Source organism: Macaca thibetana, chromosome 6 (assembly GCF_024542745.1).
Source record: "Macaca thibetana thibetana isolate TM-01 chromosome 6, ASM2454274v1, whole genome shotgun sequence".
Taxonomy (NCBI): Eukaryota; Metazoa; Chordata; class Mammalia; order Primates; family Cercopithecidae; genus Macaca; species Macaca thibetana.
The window spans coordinates 160299264-160319006 of NC_065583.1; the positions used below are offsets into that span (position 1 = coordinate 160299264).

The following is a 19743-nucleotide window of genomic DNA, read 5'->3' on the forward strand; positions in this document are numbered from 1 at the left end:
ATGCAGCTGGGAATCATCATTCCCAGCAAACTATCACAAGAACAGAAAACCAAACACTGCGTGTTCTCACTCATAGGTGGGAACTGAACAATGAGAACACTTGGACACAGGAAGGGGAACATCACACACTGGGGCCTGTTGTGGGGCAGGGGGAGCGGGGAGGGATAGCATTAGGAGATATACCTAATATAATTGACGAGTTAATGGGTGCAGCACACCAACATGGCACATGTCTACATATGTAACAAAACTGCATGTTGTGCACATGTACCCTAGAACATAAAGTATAATACAAATATTAAAAAAATTAAAAAAATAATAAAAAAATGCAAGGAAGGCCAAGACTAGATAGAAGGGGTAGGGAAAGTCTGAGGAGGTGACGTCTGAGATTAGACCTAAATGTTGATGACGATCCTACCTTTGAAAAATTATTATTTGAAGAGTATTCTAGAAGGGGAAGAGTGACACCAAAGACTCTAAGCAGGGAAGGACTGGGTGTTTGAGGGAATAAAAGGACCATGTGGCTGGACAGCTTTGAGTGAGGAGGCATAGGAGCTGTCATGAGGAATTGGAGTTTCACTCAAGAGCTGTGGGAAGTTGTTGGAGAGTCTCAGGCAGAGAAATAACAATAATAATAATATGATAGATGCCTTCAGTTGCTTTGTGGAGACTGGACTGGAGAGAGGCAGGGCTAGAAGCATGGATGCTATTAAAATGTTCCTTTGGTGAACAAAATGGTGACCTTTGCTAGGATGATGGCAGGGATGAAGAAAAATGGATACGTTTGAAAGATGCCTTTAAAGTAGAAACAATAGGTTTTTAATTTTGTTTTACAATTTATTTTTGGCAAAAACATGTGGACTTTAACTTCACGTTATTTATAGTCTTTATTTCATTTATGGTCAATAGTTATTACATATTTTGCTGTAGAAATATTGTGATTGGCTACAGGGTGCTCACCTAAATCCTGATGGTGGTGTGGATGTTTTATACTATGCTGAAAATGCACCATATTATATTTTAAAAATCCAGACAGTTTGGAACCCTGAAACACATATGGCCCAAAGTGTTTTGGGTAAGAGACTTTGGCCTAACATACGACCTGTCCTAGAGGGTGAAGTGTTCTATAGATGCCTGTATGGTGTAGTTGATTTATAGCGTTAGGTGTGGTGGCTGATAGTGTTGTTCAGGACTTCTATTTCCTTGTTAATCTTCTATTGAAAGTGGGGTATCGACGTTTACAACTATTACTGTTGAATTGTCTATTTCTCCGTTCAATTACGTCCATTTTTTCTTCACATATTTTGAGACTGGGTTGTTAGCTGCAAATATATTTAAGTGTTATATCTTCCTGATAGATTGACCATTACATTATTGCAGAATGTCCTTTGTCTCTATGTCATAGTTTGTTTGTGCTGTTACAACAAACTACACCAGGCTGGGTAATTTAATAAATAGCAGACATTCATTTTCACAGTTCTGGAGGTTGGCAGACCAGGATCACTAGCAGGTTGGGTGTCTGGTGAGGGCCCAGCTTTCACTTCCAAGTGGCATTTTGTTACTGCATCCTCTGGAGGGGACAGACACTGGGTCTTCACTTAATGGAAGGGACCCAATGTCAAAAGGAGGATAAATGCCATGTTATCACATGGCAAAGAACAGAAGAAAGCAAACCTACTCCCTCTAGCCCTCTTATAAAGGCCCTAATCCCATCTATGAGAGCTTTGCCCTCATCACTTAATTACCTCTTAAAGCTCCACCTCTTAATATTATTACATTGATGACTAAGTTTTAACCTACACATTTTAGAGGAACATCATCATTCAAATCATAACACTCTAATAACAAGCTTTGTCTGCGTGTCTATTTTTCCTGATGTTAATATAACTACTCAAGTTCTTTTTTATTTACTATTTGTATGATTTGCTGTTTCATCCTTTTACTTTAAACCTATTTGGTTTTTGCATATAAAGTGTGCCTCTCACAAAAAGCATATAGTTGGATTATAGGGTAATGGATTTTGGACCTCTATGATGTTATTCCTGGAATACAGCCTTATGAAAATCAAATATTGTAGGGATTGCTTTCTGATTGTGATGTAATCAATTTAGCACAGTCTAAGATTCCCTAATCATGGTGAATATGTGCTGTCTGAGATGATGTTTTTTTAATCCCTAGATGGAATTGCTGTGAATATTCTGTTAACCTATGGATTTAGGCAATTGTCCTCTTCCATAACTTGTGAAGGAACAATTTTGTTTTTCCCTATTTTCTCCTTCCACCACCACCTGAGACCTGTTGTGAGCAACCGAGGAGTTGTGGAAACCTGTTCTTTTCTAGTAAACAGGAAATTCTTATTGCCATTCATAGTCAGTTGCTTCTTCTGCACCTCCAGAGTGTCTTGATTATGGAGTTATGTTGACACAATTAGCTTTTGTAACTTAAGCGCCCTACTGTCAAAAATTTGTTATACATCTTTTAGAAGAGTTGAGACAGTATGAGGATCAGTGTAATATAATAAAAAAAGCATGGACTTTGACCATATGCAGACCAAATCCAGCTTTCAGCTCAGCCACTTACTCAGCTGTATAAGCAACAATGCTACTCTATGTTGAATTTCTTTTTTTTTTTTTTTTGAGACGGAGTCTTGCTCTGTGGTCCAAGCTGGAGTGCAGTGGCGCCATCTCGGCTCACAGCAAGCTCTGCCTCCCGGGTTCACGCCATTCTCCTGCCTCAGCCTCCTCCGTAGCTGGGACTACAGGCGCCCGCCACCACGGCCAGCTAATTTTTTTTTTTTTTTGTATTTTTAGTAGAGATGGGGTTTCACCGTGTTAGCCAGCATGGTCTCAATCTCCTGACTTCGTGATCTGCCCGTCTTGGCCTCCCAAAGTGCTGGGATTACAGGCGTGAGCCACGGCGCCCGGCCTCTATGTTTAATTTCTTAATGTTGGAAGAATGAAATCAAGTAACATTTTCAAAATGCCTGGCATTTGATGGTCTCTTATTGATTCTTGACTCCTAGTCTTATTAGAACAAGACTTGCAATACATAAAATTGTGTTGTATTTTGGGTTTGCTGTGTATTCATTTATTCATCCATTTAATATTTCAACAAATATTTATTAACTACCTACTAGATGCCAGTATTCTAGGCAATGGGGATGAATAAAAGTAAACAAGCCGGGCGCGGTGGCTCATGCCTGTAATCCCAGCACTTTGGGAGGCCGAGGCAGGTGGATCACAAGGTCAGGAGATCGAGACCATCCTGGCAAACACGGTGAAACCCCGTCTCTACTAAAAATACAAAAAATTAGCCGGGTGTGGTGGCGGGTGCCTGTAGTCCCAGCTACTGGGGAGGCTGAGGCAGGAGAATGGCGTGGACCCAGGAGGCGGAGACTGCAGTGAGCCGAGATTGTGCGACTGCACTCCAGCCTGGACGACAGAGCAAGACTCTGTCTCAAAAAAAAAAAAAAAAAAAAAGTAAACAAAAAAGACAAAATCTCAGTTAGGCTCATACCTTGCAAACAGACTGATAATATGTAAGTAGAAATTCCTAGTGAAAGAACTAATCATAAGAAAAAAAATTGGGCAATGAAGGGGGATATGAATTGTTGAGAGATATTGTTAAAATATTACATAGAATGGCCAGTGAAGGCTACCAATCCATGATCTTTGAATTCAGTGACAGATTTTAAAAAATATATTGCCTTCTAGAAATAGGGTATGCTAGTGAATATTTACTATGGTTTGTTTTCCTTCTGAAGTATATTTTACTCTGTGTTTTAGTTTTCCATGAGTTAACTGGAGAGGTCAATGTTTATAGGTTGTAGTTTTATAGTTTATATCAGTATGTAAAAAACCTTGATAAAGGCTCCGTTTTCTCAATCTATTTTATATCTAGTATGTTATAGTGAGACGTTGGTTTTAGGGGCATGGAAAAAATGAGTACAATCAGACAGACATTAAGAGAAAAAGAATAGTGAAAATGGATTCTGGATTCTGAGAAACAGGTGGTCAATTTGCTCCTCCTGAGTTATTTAAAATATGTATTTATGTTGCCATTTTAAGCATTTAATTTATAGAATTATCAAAGCATTAGGATTTCAAAAACCTCTGTATATGATAAATTGGGTCTACCTGGGATTATAATTATTTTTAATATCCATTTTTATAAATACAGTTGATAATACAGCAATGAAAAAAATTTTAGACCTGTTTTCTCCTTGGCCAAGTACAGTTTTTCTGTTAAAAGCCCACAGTTTCTGAGATGGATTATTTTGAAGAGAAGCTTCATCATCTCATTGAATGCCCTCTAGGAACTTGGCTATTTGGAGAATGAATATTTGAGGCTGTAATTTTCAAGATAATATAATTGGGAGATATTGAAGTGGCTTGTACACGACTTGGCCACTGGAAAAGACACACAATGGCTTAAAGAGGGGAAATAACTTTTTATGTTGCTCCTGGAGCTACACAAATTGATATCTGGGCTTCCAGACTCCATTTGAAATAAATGGCTTCCATTTATCAGTGTGGTAAGATGCTGGGAAGCCCGTATTTTTTGAATCTTTGCCATTGACAGTGAATATGAATATAAAGGAGTTTTGAAGGGTGAAGATTCCTTTGCAAAACTTTTAACAATATGGAGACATTTTGTTTGAGCTTATGGTACTTAGTCAACCAAAATGGAGTAATCCATTCCCCAAATAAGATGGGAAATGTCATCCATAACTTAAAACCTTTAACTCTCAGAATCCATAAGCATAAGTGGAGTATTAGGAATCTTTTATTCAGGAGAAAAGCAATGGTCATTTCATGAGGAATAAGATGTGCTATTTATGAACACATGCAGGAAGGAAGACAGATCATTTTTAGGATAAATACTCTCCATGCAGCCCTTGTCTGGGTTTCCTGAATTTGGCTGATTGCTTTCACAGTGGACTGGTTTAGATCATCTGTTAAAAGTTAAAACCCTTTCAAAATAAGCCAGTGTGTTCTGAGGGTTTACAGGAGCAAACATCCTAAGTGTTGGTATCCATTTCCTCAGTTAGACGTCAGAAGGGCTTCACTGTGCAACTCTGCCCTCTAGTGTTTCACATAAACTACAGTTGTGTTCTTGGAATTTGACTCAGAGTGCACAGAGCTCCATTAGGTTAGAGACATTTCTATGTATTTTTTTCACCTTTTTGGAAAATAAATTTGACCAAGATTCCATTTACTTAAAAAGCTTTGCCATTTGTTATTGCTCACCTAATTTGTTTAAAACCAAGGTGTCTATTTCTCTATTTGATGAGATTTTGATTTAATCAATCATTTTCCATTTTCTTTATTCCACTTTGTAATCTGGGCATTTAAATCTTTACTTCTTAACTATCTTAAGAATATAAAGTATGTGATCTCAGGCATAATATTAAACCCATTTAAAGTTGACACAGTGAGTACATTCAAATTTTGATTGTTCATTGTGTAGCTGGGTGCAACAAGTTTAAGTAAAAGATAATTATAACATCTAGTGGTCTCTGGCAAGATATTTGTGATACATTGATGATCAAATATTTTAGATATTTTTCTCAACTAAGAAAAAATTCTTTAGAGGGTATCACTTATTTGGGTTAATGTATCTAAAAGCAACCATTGACCAGTTATAGGGGAAGTTTTGTTATTTGAAAGAGAAACAGTGGTTGTGTTTTGGCTTCTTTTGTTTGGCTTTAGATTTTCAAAGATGACATTTTATTTTGCTTAGGGCAACATTTTTAAAGATAATTAGATGAGAAACCATTTTCATGATGTCAAACTTATGAACTATATTTGAAAATGAGACTTTTAATTACTAAGGATTATTTTACTAATGGCAAGCCATCTTGCTGGAGGGAGACATTTTTTTCCAAGCAGCTTAAGTTCTTAGTTAACAACCAGAGGAACATTAACTAAGCAGTAACTATTGAGGCACCGACCCTCTCCTGAGGATCAGTCATTGATGGGAGGATGTAGGGAGAATGAGCCTCCCTGGCAGGTTGTGAATCCCTGAAAATGGCTTTGTACCCTGGAAATAACTGAAAATAAAAAAGAAATAAAAGAAGAAAAAAGAAGAGACAGAAATAATTTTCTTTTTCTAAATGGGAAATACAACTTTATTTCAGAGGTATAAAGCAATTCAAGAACATTAATAATGGGTATTAGACAAACATTATTTGTCTGGAAGCACATACATATCCTTTCAGATCAATGAGGACAAAATTGCTCTTGGTTTGATGCACAGAGAATATGACCTATTAGTTACTGAAAATGAATGGTGTGGAAGTAGCTCTAAAGAACTTGGTTTGTTGTACTGTCTCTGCCTTATTGTCTAACTCATATACCAAGAACTATTTGAAAGTGTGGCAAAAGATAGAAGGAATGCTATTCTGTTTCAGGAAAAACCATTTTAACTGTGGGTTTCAAGGGTCTTTCAGGTGGAGCTGGGGCTTCTGGAACTGACTTTAGGAGCAGGAAGCTTCCGTTGTATGATGGCGTGTCCATAAAACTTATTAAACTTATTTTATTCATTTATATGATTTTTCAAGATAGATCATCGAATTTTAATGTTACTGAGTATGAGAAGTTTGTCAATATGGTTTTATTTTCTTAAATAGTTACTTTAAATTGATGAATAGAAGTTGTATTTATTTGTTATGTACAACATGATATTTTGAAATATGCATACATTGTGGAATGGCTAAATCGAGCTAGTTGGCATATCCATTACCTCGCATACTTATCATTTGTTGGGGGTGAGAACACTTAAAATCTACTCTCAGCAATTTTCAAGAATGCAATACATTGTTGAGAACACATTGACACAGGGAGGGAAAAACACACACTGGGGCCTGTTGAGCGGTGCGAGGAGGAAGAGCATCAGGAAAAATAACTAATGCATGCTGGGCTTAATACCTAGGTGATGGGTTCATAGGTGCAGCAAACCACCATGGCACACTGTTACCTATGTAACAAACCTGCACATGTACCCCGAAACTTAAAATACAATTCAAGAAAATAATGCAATACATTGTTATTAACTGTAGTCAACATGTTGCACAATAGATCTCCTGAGCTTATTTCTTCTATCTAACCCTTATTTTATATTCTGTGACAAACATCTTGTCACCTTCGGCCCTTGGTAACCACCATTCTGCCCTCTGCTTCATGTGTTTGACTTATAGATTCCATAGGTGAGATCATGTGGTATTTGTCTTTTTTTGTGCCTGGCTTATTTCACTTAATATAATGTCCCTCAGGTTCATACATGTTGTTGCAAATGAATAGTATTCCATTATGTATAGATGCCACATTTTCTTTATTCCTTCATCTGTTGATGAACACAGGTTGATTCTATATTTGGCTATTGTGAATGTTGCTGCAATGACTATGGGAGTGCAGATATCTATGGATCATACAGTAGTTCTATTTTTAATTTTGGGGGTAACCATCATACTGTTTTCCATAATGTCTGTACTAATTTACATTCCCACTAACAGTGTGTGAGTGCTCCCTTTTTTCTACATCTTTGTCAACACTTGTCTTTCATCTCTTTGATAATAGCCATCTAACAGATGTGAGGTGATATGTAATTCTGGTTTTAATTTGCATTTTCCTAATGATTAGAAATGCTGGGCATTTTTTATATGCCTATGCCTGTTTCATATGTCTTCTTTTGAGAAATGTCTCTTTAAGCCCTGTGCCCACTTTTTAATTGGATTAGTTGTTTTCTTAGTATTGAGTTGTTTGAATGCCTTATATGTTTTGGATATTAACTCCTTATCAGATAGATGGTTTGGAAATATTTTCTCTCATTCTATAGGTTATCTCTTCACTCTGTTGATTGTTTACTTTGCTTTGCAGAGCTTTTTAGTTTGATGTAATTCCTGTCTATTTTTGCTTTGTTGCTTGTGCTTTTGGTATCATATCCAAGAAATCATTGCCCAGATCAATCTCATGGAGCTTTTCTTCTGTGTTTTCTTCTAGCAGGTTTATAGATTGAGTTCTTATGTTTAACTTGTAAACCATTTTGAGTTGATTTTTGTATACAGTGTGATCTAAGAGTCTGACATCATTTTTTGCATGCAGATACTCACTTTCCCCAAAACCATTTATTGAAGAGACCATCCTTTCCCCATTGTGTGTTCTTGCACCTTTGTCAAAAACCAATTGATCATGAATATATTATTTCTGGTCTCTCTGTTCTGTCCCACTGATCTATGTGTCTGTTTTTAGGCTAGCACCATGCTGTTTTGATTACTGTAGCTTTGTATTATATTTTGACATAAGGTAGTGTGACGCCTCTAGCTTTGTACTTTTTTCTCAGGATTGGTTTAGCTATTCAGGGTCTTTCATGGTTCCATACAAATTTTAGGATTTTTTTTCTATTTAAATGAAGAATGACATTGGACTTTTGATAGGGTTTGCATTGAATTTGTAGATTACTTTGTCTAGTATGGACATTATGGACATTTCAACAGGATTAATTTTTCCAATCCACAAACACAGGATATCTTTTCATTTACTTGTGTCTTTTTCAATGTCTTTTATCAATGTTTTATAGTTTTCAGTGCACATTACCTCCCTGGTCAAATTTATTTCTAAGTTTTTTTTTTGTAGCTATTGTAAATAGGATTGTTTTACTGACTTCTTTTCAAATAGTTCACTGCGTTTTGCATGGTCAATAACATGTTTTTAGCAGTTAAACGTTTAACAAAATGTAGAGCATATTAATTTCTATGGCAATAAAATAATTATAGTATGCACTACCTAGCAAGGTTTCTATCAATGATGGACCACATAGACTATGGTGGTTCCATAAAATCATAATACTGTATTTTTACTGCAGCTTTTCTATTTTAGATACACAAATACCATTTTGTTCCCATTGCCTACAGTATTCGGTACAGTAATATATTGTACAGGCTTGTAGTTTAGGAACAATAGGCTATACCGTATAACCTAGGTGTGTAGTAGGCTATAGCATTTAGGTTGGTGTAAGTACACTCTGATGTTCATACAAGGGTGAAATCACTTAATGACACATTTTTCAGAAGATATCCTCATCATTAAGCAATTAATGACCATTTTATTATTAAATATTGCAGCAAAGGATTGGCACAAAACTGGGACAATATTCAATGAAATGGCATAAAGTGTCATTGAGAGTGAGGAAAGAAATGCTGTCATTAACATATCTGAATTGCATGTTTGTATTAAAATATATTCATTGAATAATTTCCTAGTAGTTCCTCACTGACAAAGGATTGGGATAGTTATAAAGAATTACGTGAATATTGGCACCATTAAATTAAAGGCAGTTTCAGTTTATATTTTGAAGACACAGTCTTAACTTAAAATAAGGTGCTAACTGTGTATGGGTGACAGTTCTATGATATGAAAAGTAGCACAGAATTTCTTATCAGTTGTGAGTCAGAATTTGGCCAGTACTTTAGAAGTAAGAGAGCTCATTTCTCATATCACATCAGAGTCTAATAGTGGAATTTCTCTCAGATGTCTGATCAAAACCAAGCAATGTCAACAAAGTGATCTTACAGTGATTAAATTATACAGTTATTAAGTTTACAGTAAATATATTCAGAACTCAGTACAAAGAATTTATTTCTTTACAGACTTATAGATATTCATGGATTAAAACTAACTTGATAGGATAGCAAACTGCAGTGGAAGATGATGTAGATTAGACAAGCATTTACTTTAAGCTAATCTCAACATGTGATTTTCAGGACTGAAACATTTATTAGGTATGTTTGAGAGCCGTCTGGAGTAGGAAGTTAGGAGTATGCTCGGGCATTTCTCCCTCAAAGTGCAGTTTCACAGGCTGACTATGGCTGAACTTTTGGTGAGCTCAGAAAAGAAGCACATTTATTGTCGTTTGTGTTACAATACAATGTCTACTTCTAGAAATACTTACTGAGAATAATAGCTGCCATTTATTGAGCTCTTACACATCAGGCTCCTTGCAAAGTGCTTAGCAGGAATGCCTGACTTAATTCGCAAAAATCGGGCAAGAGCAATCAGTTTAGGAAAATTGTATTTTACTTTTAGGTGCTTCGGTTGTACCAAGATTTACAAGATCAGTCAGACCTCTGAAATTCAGAAAAGTTTAAATCAGTTTAGGAAAATGGAAATAATTCTGTCCAATCAGTTAGGGAGCTTGAATCCTATTTCACGCACCACTGCGTAACGCTGTGGGAGTTGGGGGTAAATATAATCATTTACTCAACTGTTTTAACTACATAAATAACTTAGGAAAGCATAATATTGTTAATATGTATTTGAAATTTAAATAATTCAGGTAATATAGATACCAATAGGGTAAAAATGGAAAATCCCTTCATTTATTTACCTCTCAGGCCCCACCCCAATTCACTTTGCCTCCTGGTGGTAATCGCCATGAAAAGCAAAACAGTCTATGGCCTGCTAAGAGGTTTGAAAAATACATTTACATGTATATAAATATGTTTCTGTGTTTATAGTATTTCTTTTCCACCAAATGAGAAAATTCTACCTGCATTGTTCTGTAGCGTCTTTTACTTAATAGTCTAGTAGTAAGTACATATGACTCTCTACCTTTTTTAACCAATGCATTATATTCTTTAGAGTGAATTGAACAGTTTATCTAACAGTTTGGCTAGTTAGGAACATTAGATAGTTTCTCATTTTCCTCTGTAATAAAAATGACGTGCCAAACTCTACACACACATCAGGTGTATCACTGTAGGGTTGGGTCAGATGTGGTGGGAATGTTGGGTTTTGAATATGAGCCATTAAACTTCCAGATTGTGCGCCATCAGCAGTGTGCTGGTATGAAACTCCATCAGTACTATAGGACAGCGCTCATTCCCCATCCTCAGGAATACAGAAATTATGAATCGTTATTAATAAATTATGAATGTGATGTAAAATTATATGTTGTTATTTTAAACTTGCATTTCCCTGATTACTAGTGAGGTTGAACGTTGTTTTCTGTTTGCTGACCATTTGCAGATCTGTGTACGTGTGAATTATGTGTTTATGTTATTTGCCTGGTTTTGATTGAAGTCAAACATTAATTTTTAAATGTATATTCACACCATTGCAAAGTTCCCCCCCCCCTTTTTGGGAGGTGGCAGCTTGGTCTGTCAGTTGCTGCTACATAACTTACAATGTGATTGGGAGATAGACATGAACAGATCATCACACAGTTACTTTTTGAACATCTGAGGATTACCTTTGTATTATTAATTTCTAGCTTAATTGCCATGTGATTAGAAAATAGAAAATATATTTGGCATGAATTTAGTCTTTCAGTATTTTCTGAGACTTGAATATTGGCCAAATATATGGATAATTTATGCAAATGTGGCCTGTGTGCTTGGAAAGAATGTGTTCCCTTCAGTGGTTGGATGCAGTTTTTTGAGTTTAATTGCATTGTCCAGTATGGCTCACATTACTTCTTGCAGAATTCTGTGAGTTCCCAAGGTGAACCTACAGATTTGCTAGACATGTAGCTACAGAAAACCCCTGGCATCATTTCCCCAAAAACAGCAGATGGGATTTGGTTTAGATGCTAGTGGTGGAAATCCAAAATATCTGAAGCTCAGAAAAGGTCAGAATTTCTTTCATAACAGTATCAGGTAAGGTGCCCCATGGCTGTGAAGTGCTCTGTGCTGTCAAGTCCAGGCTCTCCTATCTCATTGTCCTGATACATGTGGCCTCCATGCCTAAGTTTATCTGTCTGCCCAAGATGGCTGCTTTAGTTCCAGACATCACATCCACATTCCCCATGGAGTGAGGAAAAAGAGGGGAAGACACATCTTTTTAGAGATGTCTAGAAAAGTCTACAGGTCATTTCTCGGAAGTTGCACACAGCACTTTAGATTACATCGCATGGACCACGATCTAGTCATATGATCACGTCAAACTGTAAGGCAAGCTAGAAAATGTCATATTTATTCTAGTTAGCCTGTGAACTGTTTACTTTTAGGATTTTGTTGTTTGTTTTTACCAAGAAAAGGACAAATAGACATGGAGTCACAATTAGCATACTCTGCTGTAACCAACTCTATCAAAATGTACATCCATCAATAAATAGTTGATTGAATACAAATGTCTCGCCATGTAAAGAATACTGCACTTGACTGCATGTGATCTTTGTTAAAATAATTAGCATTCCACCTTGTCTACATTCTAAAACACAGCACTGAGCATGCTGTTTCTTTCTTAAGAGCTTCTTTGGCAGCTCCCAGTTGCCCACAGTGACAGTCACGCTTCCTAGCATGGTAGTCAGGGTCTTCACTGAGTTAGCCACATCTGAAGTTACTAGACATAAGCCCACTTGCTGTGCTTCCTATAGCCTGTGAACCTGCCAAACCAGTTGTCCTTGTCTTCACAGCACAAACCAGACTCCCATTTTAATTCCTGTGCTGGAAGCACTTTTTTCTCATCTAGGAAAGCCTTTTCTCTATTTTCTACATGGATAAATCTCCTCTTGCTTTTCATGACTAATCCAAAACCACTTGTCCTCCAAGCCATTTCTGATCACATCACATTATCTGTCTGTAATCTTCTCCCTCTTGGAACGTCCATGGCCCTTATCTTTTCTGTGCTTCTGCCATTGTGGACACCTTTTATCTCTCTGCCACGTTGTGAAGCAGAGGGCGGGATCAGTGCCTGACGTCTGTTTCCATCCTCTGCGGTGCCTTGCTATGTGTGGAACATTGGACAAGACATCAATAAGGGAAGTTGAAATGAATGATTTATTGCTCTTAAAAAGTGTGTGTTTAGTGCCATAATATTTACTTTATACAATTTAAATTATCGTATTACATTAGTGTAATTTATACTCTATGTGGTCCGGATGACATTATTGGTGCTTAATCACAGTAATAAGTAGAGAGATACATTTAGTTCAAAGACAGCATAACTAGCTGCAGGTGGTGAGAGAACACATGATACCACTTACTGGCATATCTTAATATTTTAATAGATTTATTCTTAGCCAAATAGAGGAAGCAGAATTTAGAAACAATGCCAATTCCTGCAATTGGATTCATCAGGGGGCATTTTATTTCGTAAACTTTGGGGAGGGAGTGGTGAAATGTCTTGGGCTCCATTTGTGTCTCTAAATCAGGGTAAGAAATGGATGTCTGATTTTGCTGTGAAAACCATTTGGAGATAATCATATCCTGTGCTCTTACACCTATTCTTCTCGTCTTAGGCTTTCTTTGCATCAGACTGGATCCTGACAAAATTTGGCTTAGATTCTTTAAGATGAATTAATTAACAGGATTTGATATGGTTTGTCACACGGATATTGATAAGAGTTATTACTTTTATATTATAGATATACTTAGAACATGTGTTATAACTATATTTTTGAGCCTTGTCCCAGAAACATGGAACAAATCTCAGCTTTAGAAATGGGAACAGTTCTTTAATAGGCAGATGGGTGAGCAGGTAGAAACTGTTGGGTTTATATGATACCCATCAGGAGTATACCAGTTACTGAGTATTTGCCTTGAGAGATACAAAGAGATGCATTTGGGAAAAGTTAGTTATTCATAACTGTGAGTAAAATAGAAATAAAATGTAAAGCTCAACTGAAAAACCTTTTCATTCTTAATGAGTGAGATACTGGAAATATAGCTATTAATATTAGGATCAAAACATGAGTTTCAGCTCTCCTCACTGTGATCTGAAATTGTTCTGAAAGTGCTAGCTAACGGAATTAGGAAAGAAAACAAAAAAAAAATGAGTAGAAGTTCTTTTTCCACACACTTGCGTTGACAAAGAATATTACCTTTTGTCTTCATCCCCAAATGACAACAACAGCAACAACAACAAAACTAAACTAAAAAACTCATTATTTTATTTGCATTCCTTTGCTTATTGGGAGCTTGGATTTCTTTTCGAAGATTTTTTGACAATGTTAAGAGTGAGATATGAAATGTTTACTTGCAGCAGTAACTGGAAATAGGGAAGGAAGAATTCTGATTGGCATCAGCTTTCAATAGTTCCAGACACACTCATGCACACACACGCACACACACACGTGCACACACGCACTCACGCACACACACGCACTCACGCATGCACACACACACAGACATGCTCCTGATGCCACGATACAAGACTATAAGCTGTCAGATTTTTGTCCTGCTAGGAGACAAAAAGAAAAAAGGATCAGCCTGAAAGTGTGGGTGTGGCAAGGGAATGGTTTCTGGGAAAAGGATTTGGGGCCTATGAGCTGATACTGTGTGTTTTTGGAGATGGTCTAGGAATGTTTGTGTGAGTATAAAATGTGCCACTTTTTGACTTGACAATGACACCTCAGGGGACTTATGCTAAGGATGTAATTATGCAAGTTTGAAATAATGTATGCGTGAAGATATTGATTTTGGTTTTGTTTGTGATAGAGAAATGTTGGAAAAGACCTGAATGTTCATCCATAAAGGCTGGTGAATGACTATGTTAATTATGGCAGCCAAGTACAATGGGTTACTATGAAGCCAATCAAACTTACTGACTTGGATTTTTCACATCCTATTGTTCAGGGACAAAAATCAGGTTACGGAACACTTATATGCTCTAACTTCTCTTAGTAACTGAATAGATAGATAGATAGCTGTTTATCTATCTCTATATATCTAAGCATTTCTGTGAATATAGAGCAATAGCTAGAAAAAGACATTTACTAGAATGTTGATGTTTGCAATTAAAATTTAACTGGGAAGATCAAAGGAGGGTCTCATGCAGTGGGAAGCACTTGAGTTGATTCATTTATCATAGTTAGGATCTGAATGAATGTAGAGGCAGGAACAGCATTTTAGGTACGGGGAACAGCATTTTTTTCCACAATGTTCTTTTGAAGCTGGTCCTCAGAATTAATATAAGTTATGGACTCAAGAAGTTTATAGAATAAAAGTTCATAAATTATAATACAGTGTGGAAAATGCACCATGAAAGATGTGCCCAGGGTACTGTGGGAGTCCTGAAAATGAGAACTTACCTAAGCCTTGGGTATAGGGAATAGAGGTGGAGGGCATGGGGCTGTATGGAAAGAGGTGAGCATGAGAGGAAATTCAGAGGATGAGCTAGCTATGGGAGAGTAAATAATACTGGGAAAAAAACCATGAATATACCGCAGACCTGACCATTACACTGATACAAAAGGCCACCTCCAACTCACTCCTGGGTAATGAGTTAAACCTGTTTGTGGATCCCAATACTTTTCCCACTCACAGAGACAATGCAGGGCTCTCAGGCTTGCCCATGGAGGCCATTTAGTCTGCCTGTTCTGTAGAACCACATACTGCGTTTCTAAGGTGGATTGATTTTTGGATTTACGTAGGCAGGAGCACACTTATCCTTAACCCTGCTCTTTCTGGCTTTGTGACTGGCTACCAGGGCCTGGAAAGGCAAGACTCTCACACTACATACTAGTTTTGAGCAGCACAGACTGCAGCAGGAATTGGCTCTCATAGCTCCCTGCTGTCCCTTCTAAATTCTAAGAATGATATAATCTATTTGTAGTGTTGTACTTTTTCATTGAGAAATGACCCACGGAGGATAAAGTACATAAATCTAAATTATATAACTTGATAAATCTTTTACGCATGTACACCGGTGTCACCACTACCCAGATCAAGACAGATGAAGTTTCAGTTCCCAGCAGGCTTCCTTGTATTCCCTCCCAATAGACAGCCCCACAGAGGTAACACCTATCAAAATGGGTTAGTTTTATCTGTTTATGGACTTTGTATAAATGGAATCTCATGGTGTTTATCATCTTGTCTTGGACTTCTTTGGCTTAACATTATGTTTGGGAGATTCATCTGCATGATTGAGTGCAGCAGTAGTTTGCTCTTTTTTATTGCTGTGTAGTATTCCATTGTATGGATGTACCACAGGGGCAGGTTGCACCGATCAGCTATGCAGCTCTTTCTCCTGGGACCAGTGAACTTCTCAGGGCATGCTGTTCATAAGGAGATGGTTGAAGCACAAGAGAACATAACAAAGCAAGCAAGTACACATCTGCTAACGTTTCACTGGTCAAAGCAATTTCCGTGGCTGGGTCCAAAGTCAAGGGGCAAGGAAAAGCATTTCTTCAATGGAGATGGGAGAAACTGCAGGGTTTCATGGCCAAGGGCATGAATACAGGGTGAAGTGAAGAATTTGGGCCATCAAGCAATCAATGACAATGGGTCTTAGGGTATATGTATGTATGGATTTAGCAGATATTACCGAAGAGCTTCCCAAATGCCTCTACCAGTTCATATTCCCACCAGCAATGTAAGTGAGCTTTAGTAGCTCTACATTCTCACCAACACTAGGTATTGAATTCTTTTGATTTTTCATTCTAACCATAGCAGCCAGGAAACATCCATAACGTAAAAGGATTCCCTCTTCATCTCAACTTTCCATTACCCTTCCTCTTCATTTAATTCAGGCCCTAGGTCTTTAAAACAAGATGCAGTGATGATTTTCTGAGAAGACCTCACATTTCAAAGGAAGGCCTTGGAAGCTGAAGTTAGGGCTTCAGTGGGGAGTAGTGCCGCACCAGGTAAGGAGGACACTGAGCAAGGAAATGAAAGGGGATTTAGCAGTGATTTTTAAATAAAGGGCTTTATAGTTTGAGCATAAAGTACTACGTACTGATTCTCAAGGTGTTCTTGGAACTCTCTACAGATTGACCAGTCAAAACCTGTTCTAACGTGGCTGTGTCCACCTCTAAATGCAGTCACCTCAAAGAAGGCATCTACTACAATATCAAATGAAAGACAGTTTTTCAAAATGTTCCTTTCTTTTGAGGAAATTTATCTGAGAACTATTGAGATACTTTCAGTATTTCCATCCTGGTAAACTTAAATGCAGTTAGCTGAGTATGCCTGCCTGTCCCCCTCTCTCTCTGTCTTTCTCTTTCTGTTAGTCTCTATCTCAGTCTCTAAGATTTTTAGCGCAAAATAACTAAGCTGGGACTTCTGGTTATGCCTCTTGCTAGCTAGTCTCCTACAAATCATTATCATGGAGGGCAAGAGTTGTTCTTGCTTAAGAAGTGTGGCTGCTACAACCTGTATGTCTGCTTCTGCACTAGCTGGCTTGCCTGCAAACTGCTAACAGGTGGCTAACAGTTGGCTGGAGAAAGATCCATAGGTGGGGTGGGGACAGGCAATGAAAGGGTCAGATGCTTATTCCCTCTTCCTCTGTCTTCATCACCAAACCTGCCATTCTGCACTTGCTTTTGGACAAGGATCAATACTGATTAGGTTTGGAAGTCGGTACCAGGGAAAGATTGCCAAATGTTAGTGGTTCTCTGTAGGCCGGTGAGGAAAGAAGGAAAGAGAAGAGGAAAATCCCATGTAGCCACTGAATTTGGTTAATTTCTAAGTAGCCATTCTTTTGTAAGGGGTATCTAAAAGTAGGATTATGAAAGATGTTCCATTTATGATGTCTATATGGATTTGCCCATTATAGGTACTTTCATTCTTATATTTAATCCTACCAGCTAGTTTTCTTTTAACAAAAAGTAAATTCAAGCCCTCTGTTTCCTAGCAGTTTGCATACTTAACTCCTCCTCTCATCATTTATTAAATGGATATACTGTTGAAAGTTATAGATTGCAGTCTACTTATTTTTTTTTTAATTTCCTGAAGTGCGTAATATAAATGTGAGGCAGAAGACGAAGAAAAACATGCATTATGGAAATTCCCCCATGATGTGTTGGTGTCACATAGCCTACTTGGTGGCATAGATATTTTCTGGAATATACAATTGTATGAACCATGAACCAGCAGTCTCTCCTTCATTCATTTCATTGGAAGTACACTCGTTGAATGCATATAATAGGTAAGGCAGTGGCTAGGCAGTGTGGAGGAGTACAATGATGAATTATGTTTTCTGTCTTGAAGAATTTCTAGTAGTACATAGGCAATGGACCCAAATAACTGCAAACCAGTGTGCAGTGTATTAGGATTGCTATGTATGCTATATAGTATTTAGTTGCATAAACAGGTCCAGTAGATCCCACTGTCCAGGAATGACTCCTGTGGAATAACTGAGGACAGATTCATGGTCATTCAATATATCTGAGAAATCCCAATTTAAGATTTCTGTCGCACATTTAAGATCATCTAGAACAAGTCTCTTTATTCAAAGAGAAGATGAGGTAGCCAAGCTCCTAGAGATAGCTAGTGCCCAGGCTATGTCTAGAACTAGGACCTACTATTTCTTACAAGTGATTTCATAGTAGAGGGCATGATTTAATAAGCCCACAGATCAGGTTTCGAGTCTCTTTGCATTTACTTGATTGGTAACCTTGGGCCAGTATTTTAACCTCTCAGTGTCCCAGTTTTTTCAGCTATTAAATGGAGATAATAATAGTAGTAACTGCGTCATAGGGTTTGGGGGAGATTAAATGAAATGATGCACATAATGCATTTAGCAGAGTGACACATGGAAAAAGCACTAAATGTCAGCTGGCTTTAGCAGTGATTTTTCAATAAAGGGCTGTATAGTTTGAGCATAGAGACTAAGCACTCATTCTCAAGGTGTTCTTGGAACTCTCTACAGATACACCAGTCAAAACCTGTTCTATTGTGGCTGTGCCTACCTCTAAATGCAGTCACCTCAAATATGGCATCTACTGTAATATCAAATAAATGATAGTCTTTTGAAATATTCCTTTATTTTGATAAATTTATCTGAGAACTATCAAAATACTTCCAGTATTTTCATCCTGGTAAACTTAAATGCAGTTAGTTGAGCATGCTTCTCTCTCTCTCTCTCAGTCTCTATCTCAGTCTCTTTAAGGTTTTTAGCACAGGATAGCTAATCTAAGACCTCTGGTTATGCCTCTTGCTATCTCATCTCCCACAAAGTACCATAATAGAAGACAAGAGTTGTTCTTTCTTAAGAAATGTGGCTGCTACATCCTGTATGTCTGCTTCTGCACTAGCTGGCCTGCCTTCAAAGTGTGTCATTGTTGAAAGCTAAATTGAGATTGTTGATTGTCCTCCCAGTTTAACTACTGTGCCAGAGACTTAAAAATTTGGAAACAACCTACTCCAAACAGATTATGTGGCTTCTCACAGCCTTTCAAATCAAAACTTTGAATTACTTTCAGGTCTTCAGTCCTTGGAGCTGCAAGTACCTTAGACCTCATATACTCCAAACTACCAAGGTCATAGAATTGGAGGAGTCAGTGAGCCCTAGAGTCCTGGTCGCTGAGTCCCACGGTCTTTCTACTGTTCTCCAAGTGGTGATGAATCAGAGAGAACTCTACACTTTTGAGTTGAGATCATCCTCAACGTGAATACTCTTTCCAAAACCATCCGTGGAAAGAGAAGAAATAGAATGCTTTCAGCAAAGGAGAAAAGCTTTGCTTAACTGCACCTTGCTTTGATAATTTTTGGTTTTAGTGGGCGCTAACTGATGAATAACAGGTGTTGACTTCCATGTGTTTGAATGATTTGGTATAATATAAAGAAGGCCACTGCAAGACGTTGTAGGGACACTGCCTACTCCTTTAATTTAATAGAATAGAAACAAAAAGGTTCCTGACATTTGGACAGGGAGATTCACAAGATTATCACCCACTCGTGATTGAAGAGGTTGACATTATGTCTCAATTATTTAGATTATTTACAAAGTCAAGAAATTTTCTTCTGTTCTTGAAAATTATTATGAGCTTTGGTTTAAGGTGTTCCCTAAATCAATGACACTGAAT

At 37.5% G+C, this 19743-nt stretch overlaps 2 protein-coding genes across 7 annotated transcripts in view; one reads left to right on the top strand and one right to left on the bottom strand.

The window, feature by feature from the left end:
• Window positions 1-19743, bottom strand: part of BASP1 (brain abundant membrane attached signal protein 1) — a 1209505-nt gene that overhangs the window by 1091565 nt on the left and 98197 nt on the right. Inside the window, exon 1 of one of the 6 annotated variants that reach the window (XM_050794711.1) lies at window positions 11124-11128. The exons of the other annotated variants lie outside the window; for them this stretch is intronic. The gene's annotated coding sequence lies outside the window, so the exon portion shown is untranslated. Of the gene's footprint in view, window positions 1-11123; window positions 11129-19743 lie in introns of those variants that run through there. 6 annotated transcript variants of the gene reach the window in all.
• Window positions 1-19743, top strand: part of MARCHF11 (membrane associated ring-CH-type finger 11) — a 113871-nt gene that overhangs the window by 14802 nt on the left and 79326 nt on the right. The window lies entirely within an intron of this gene.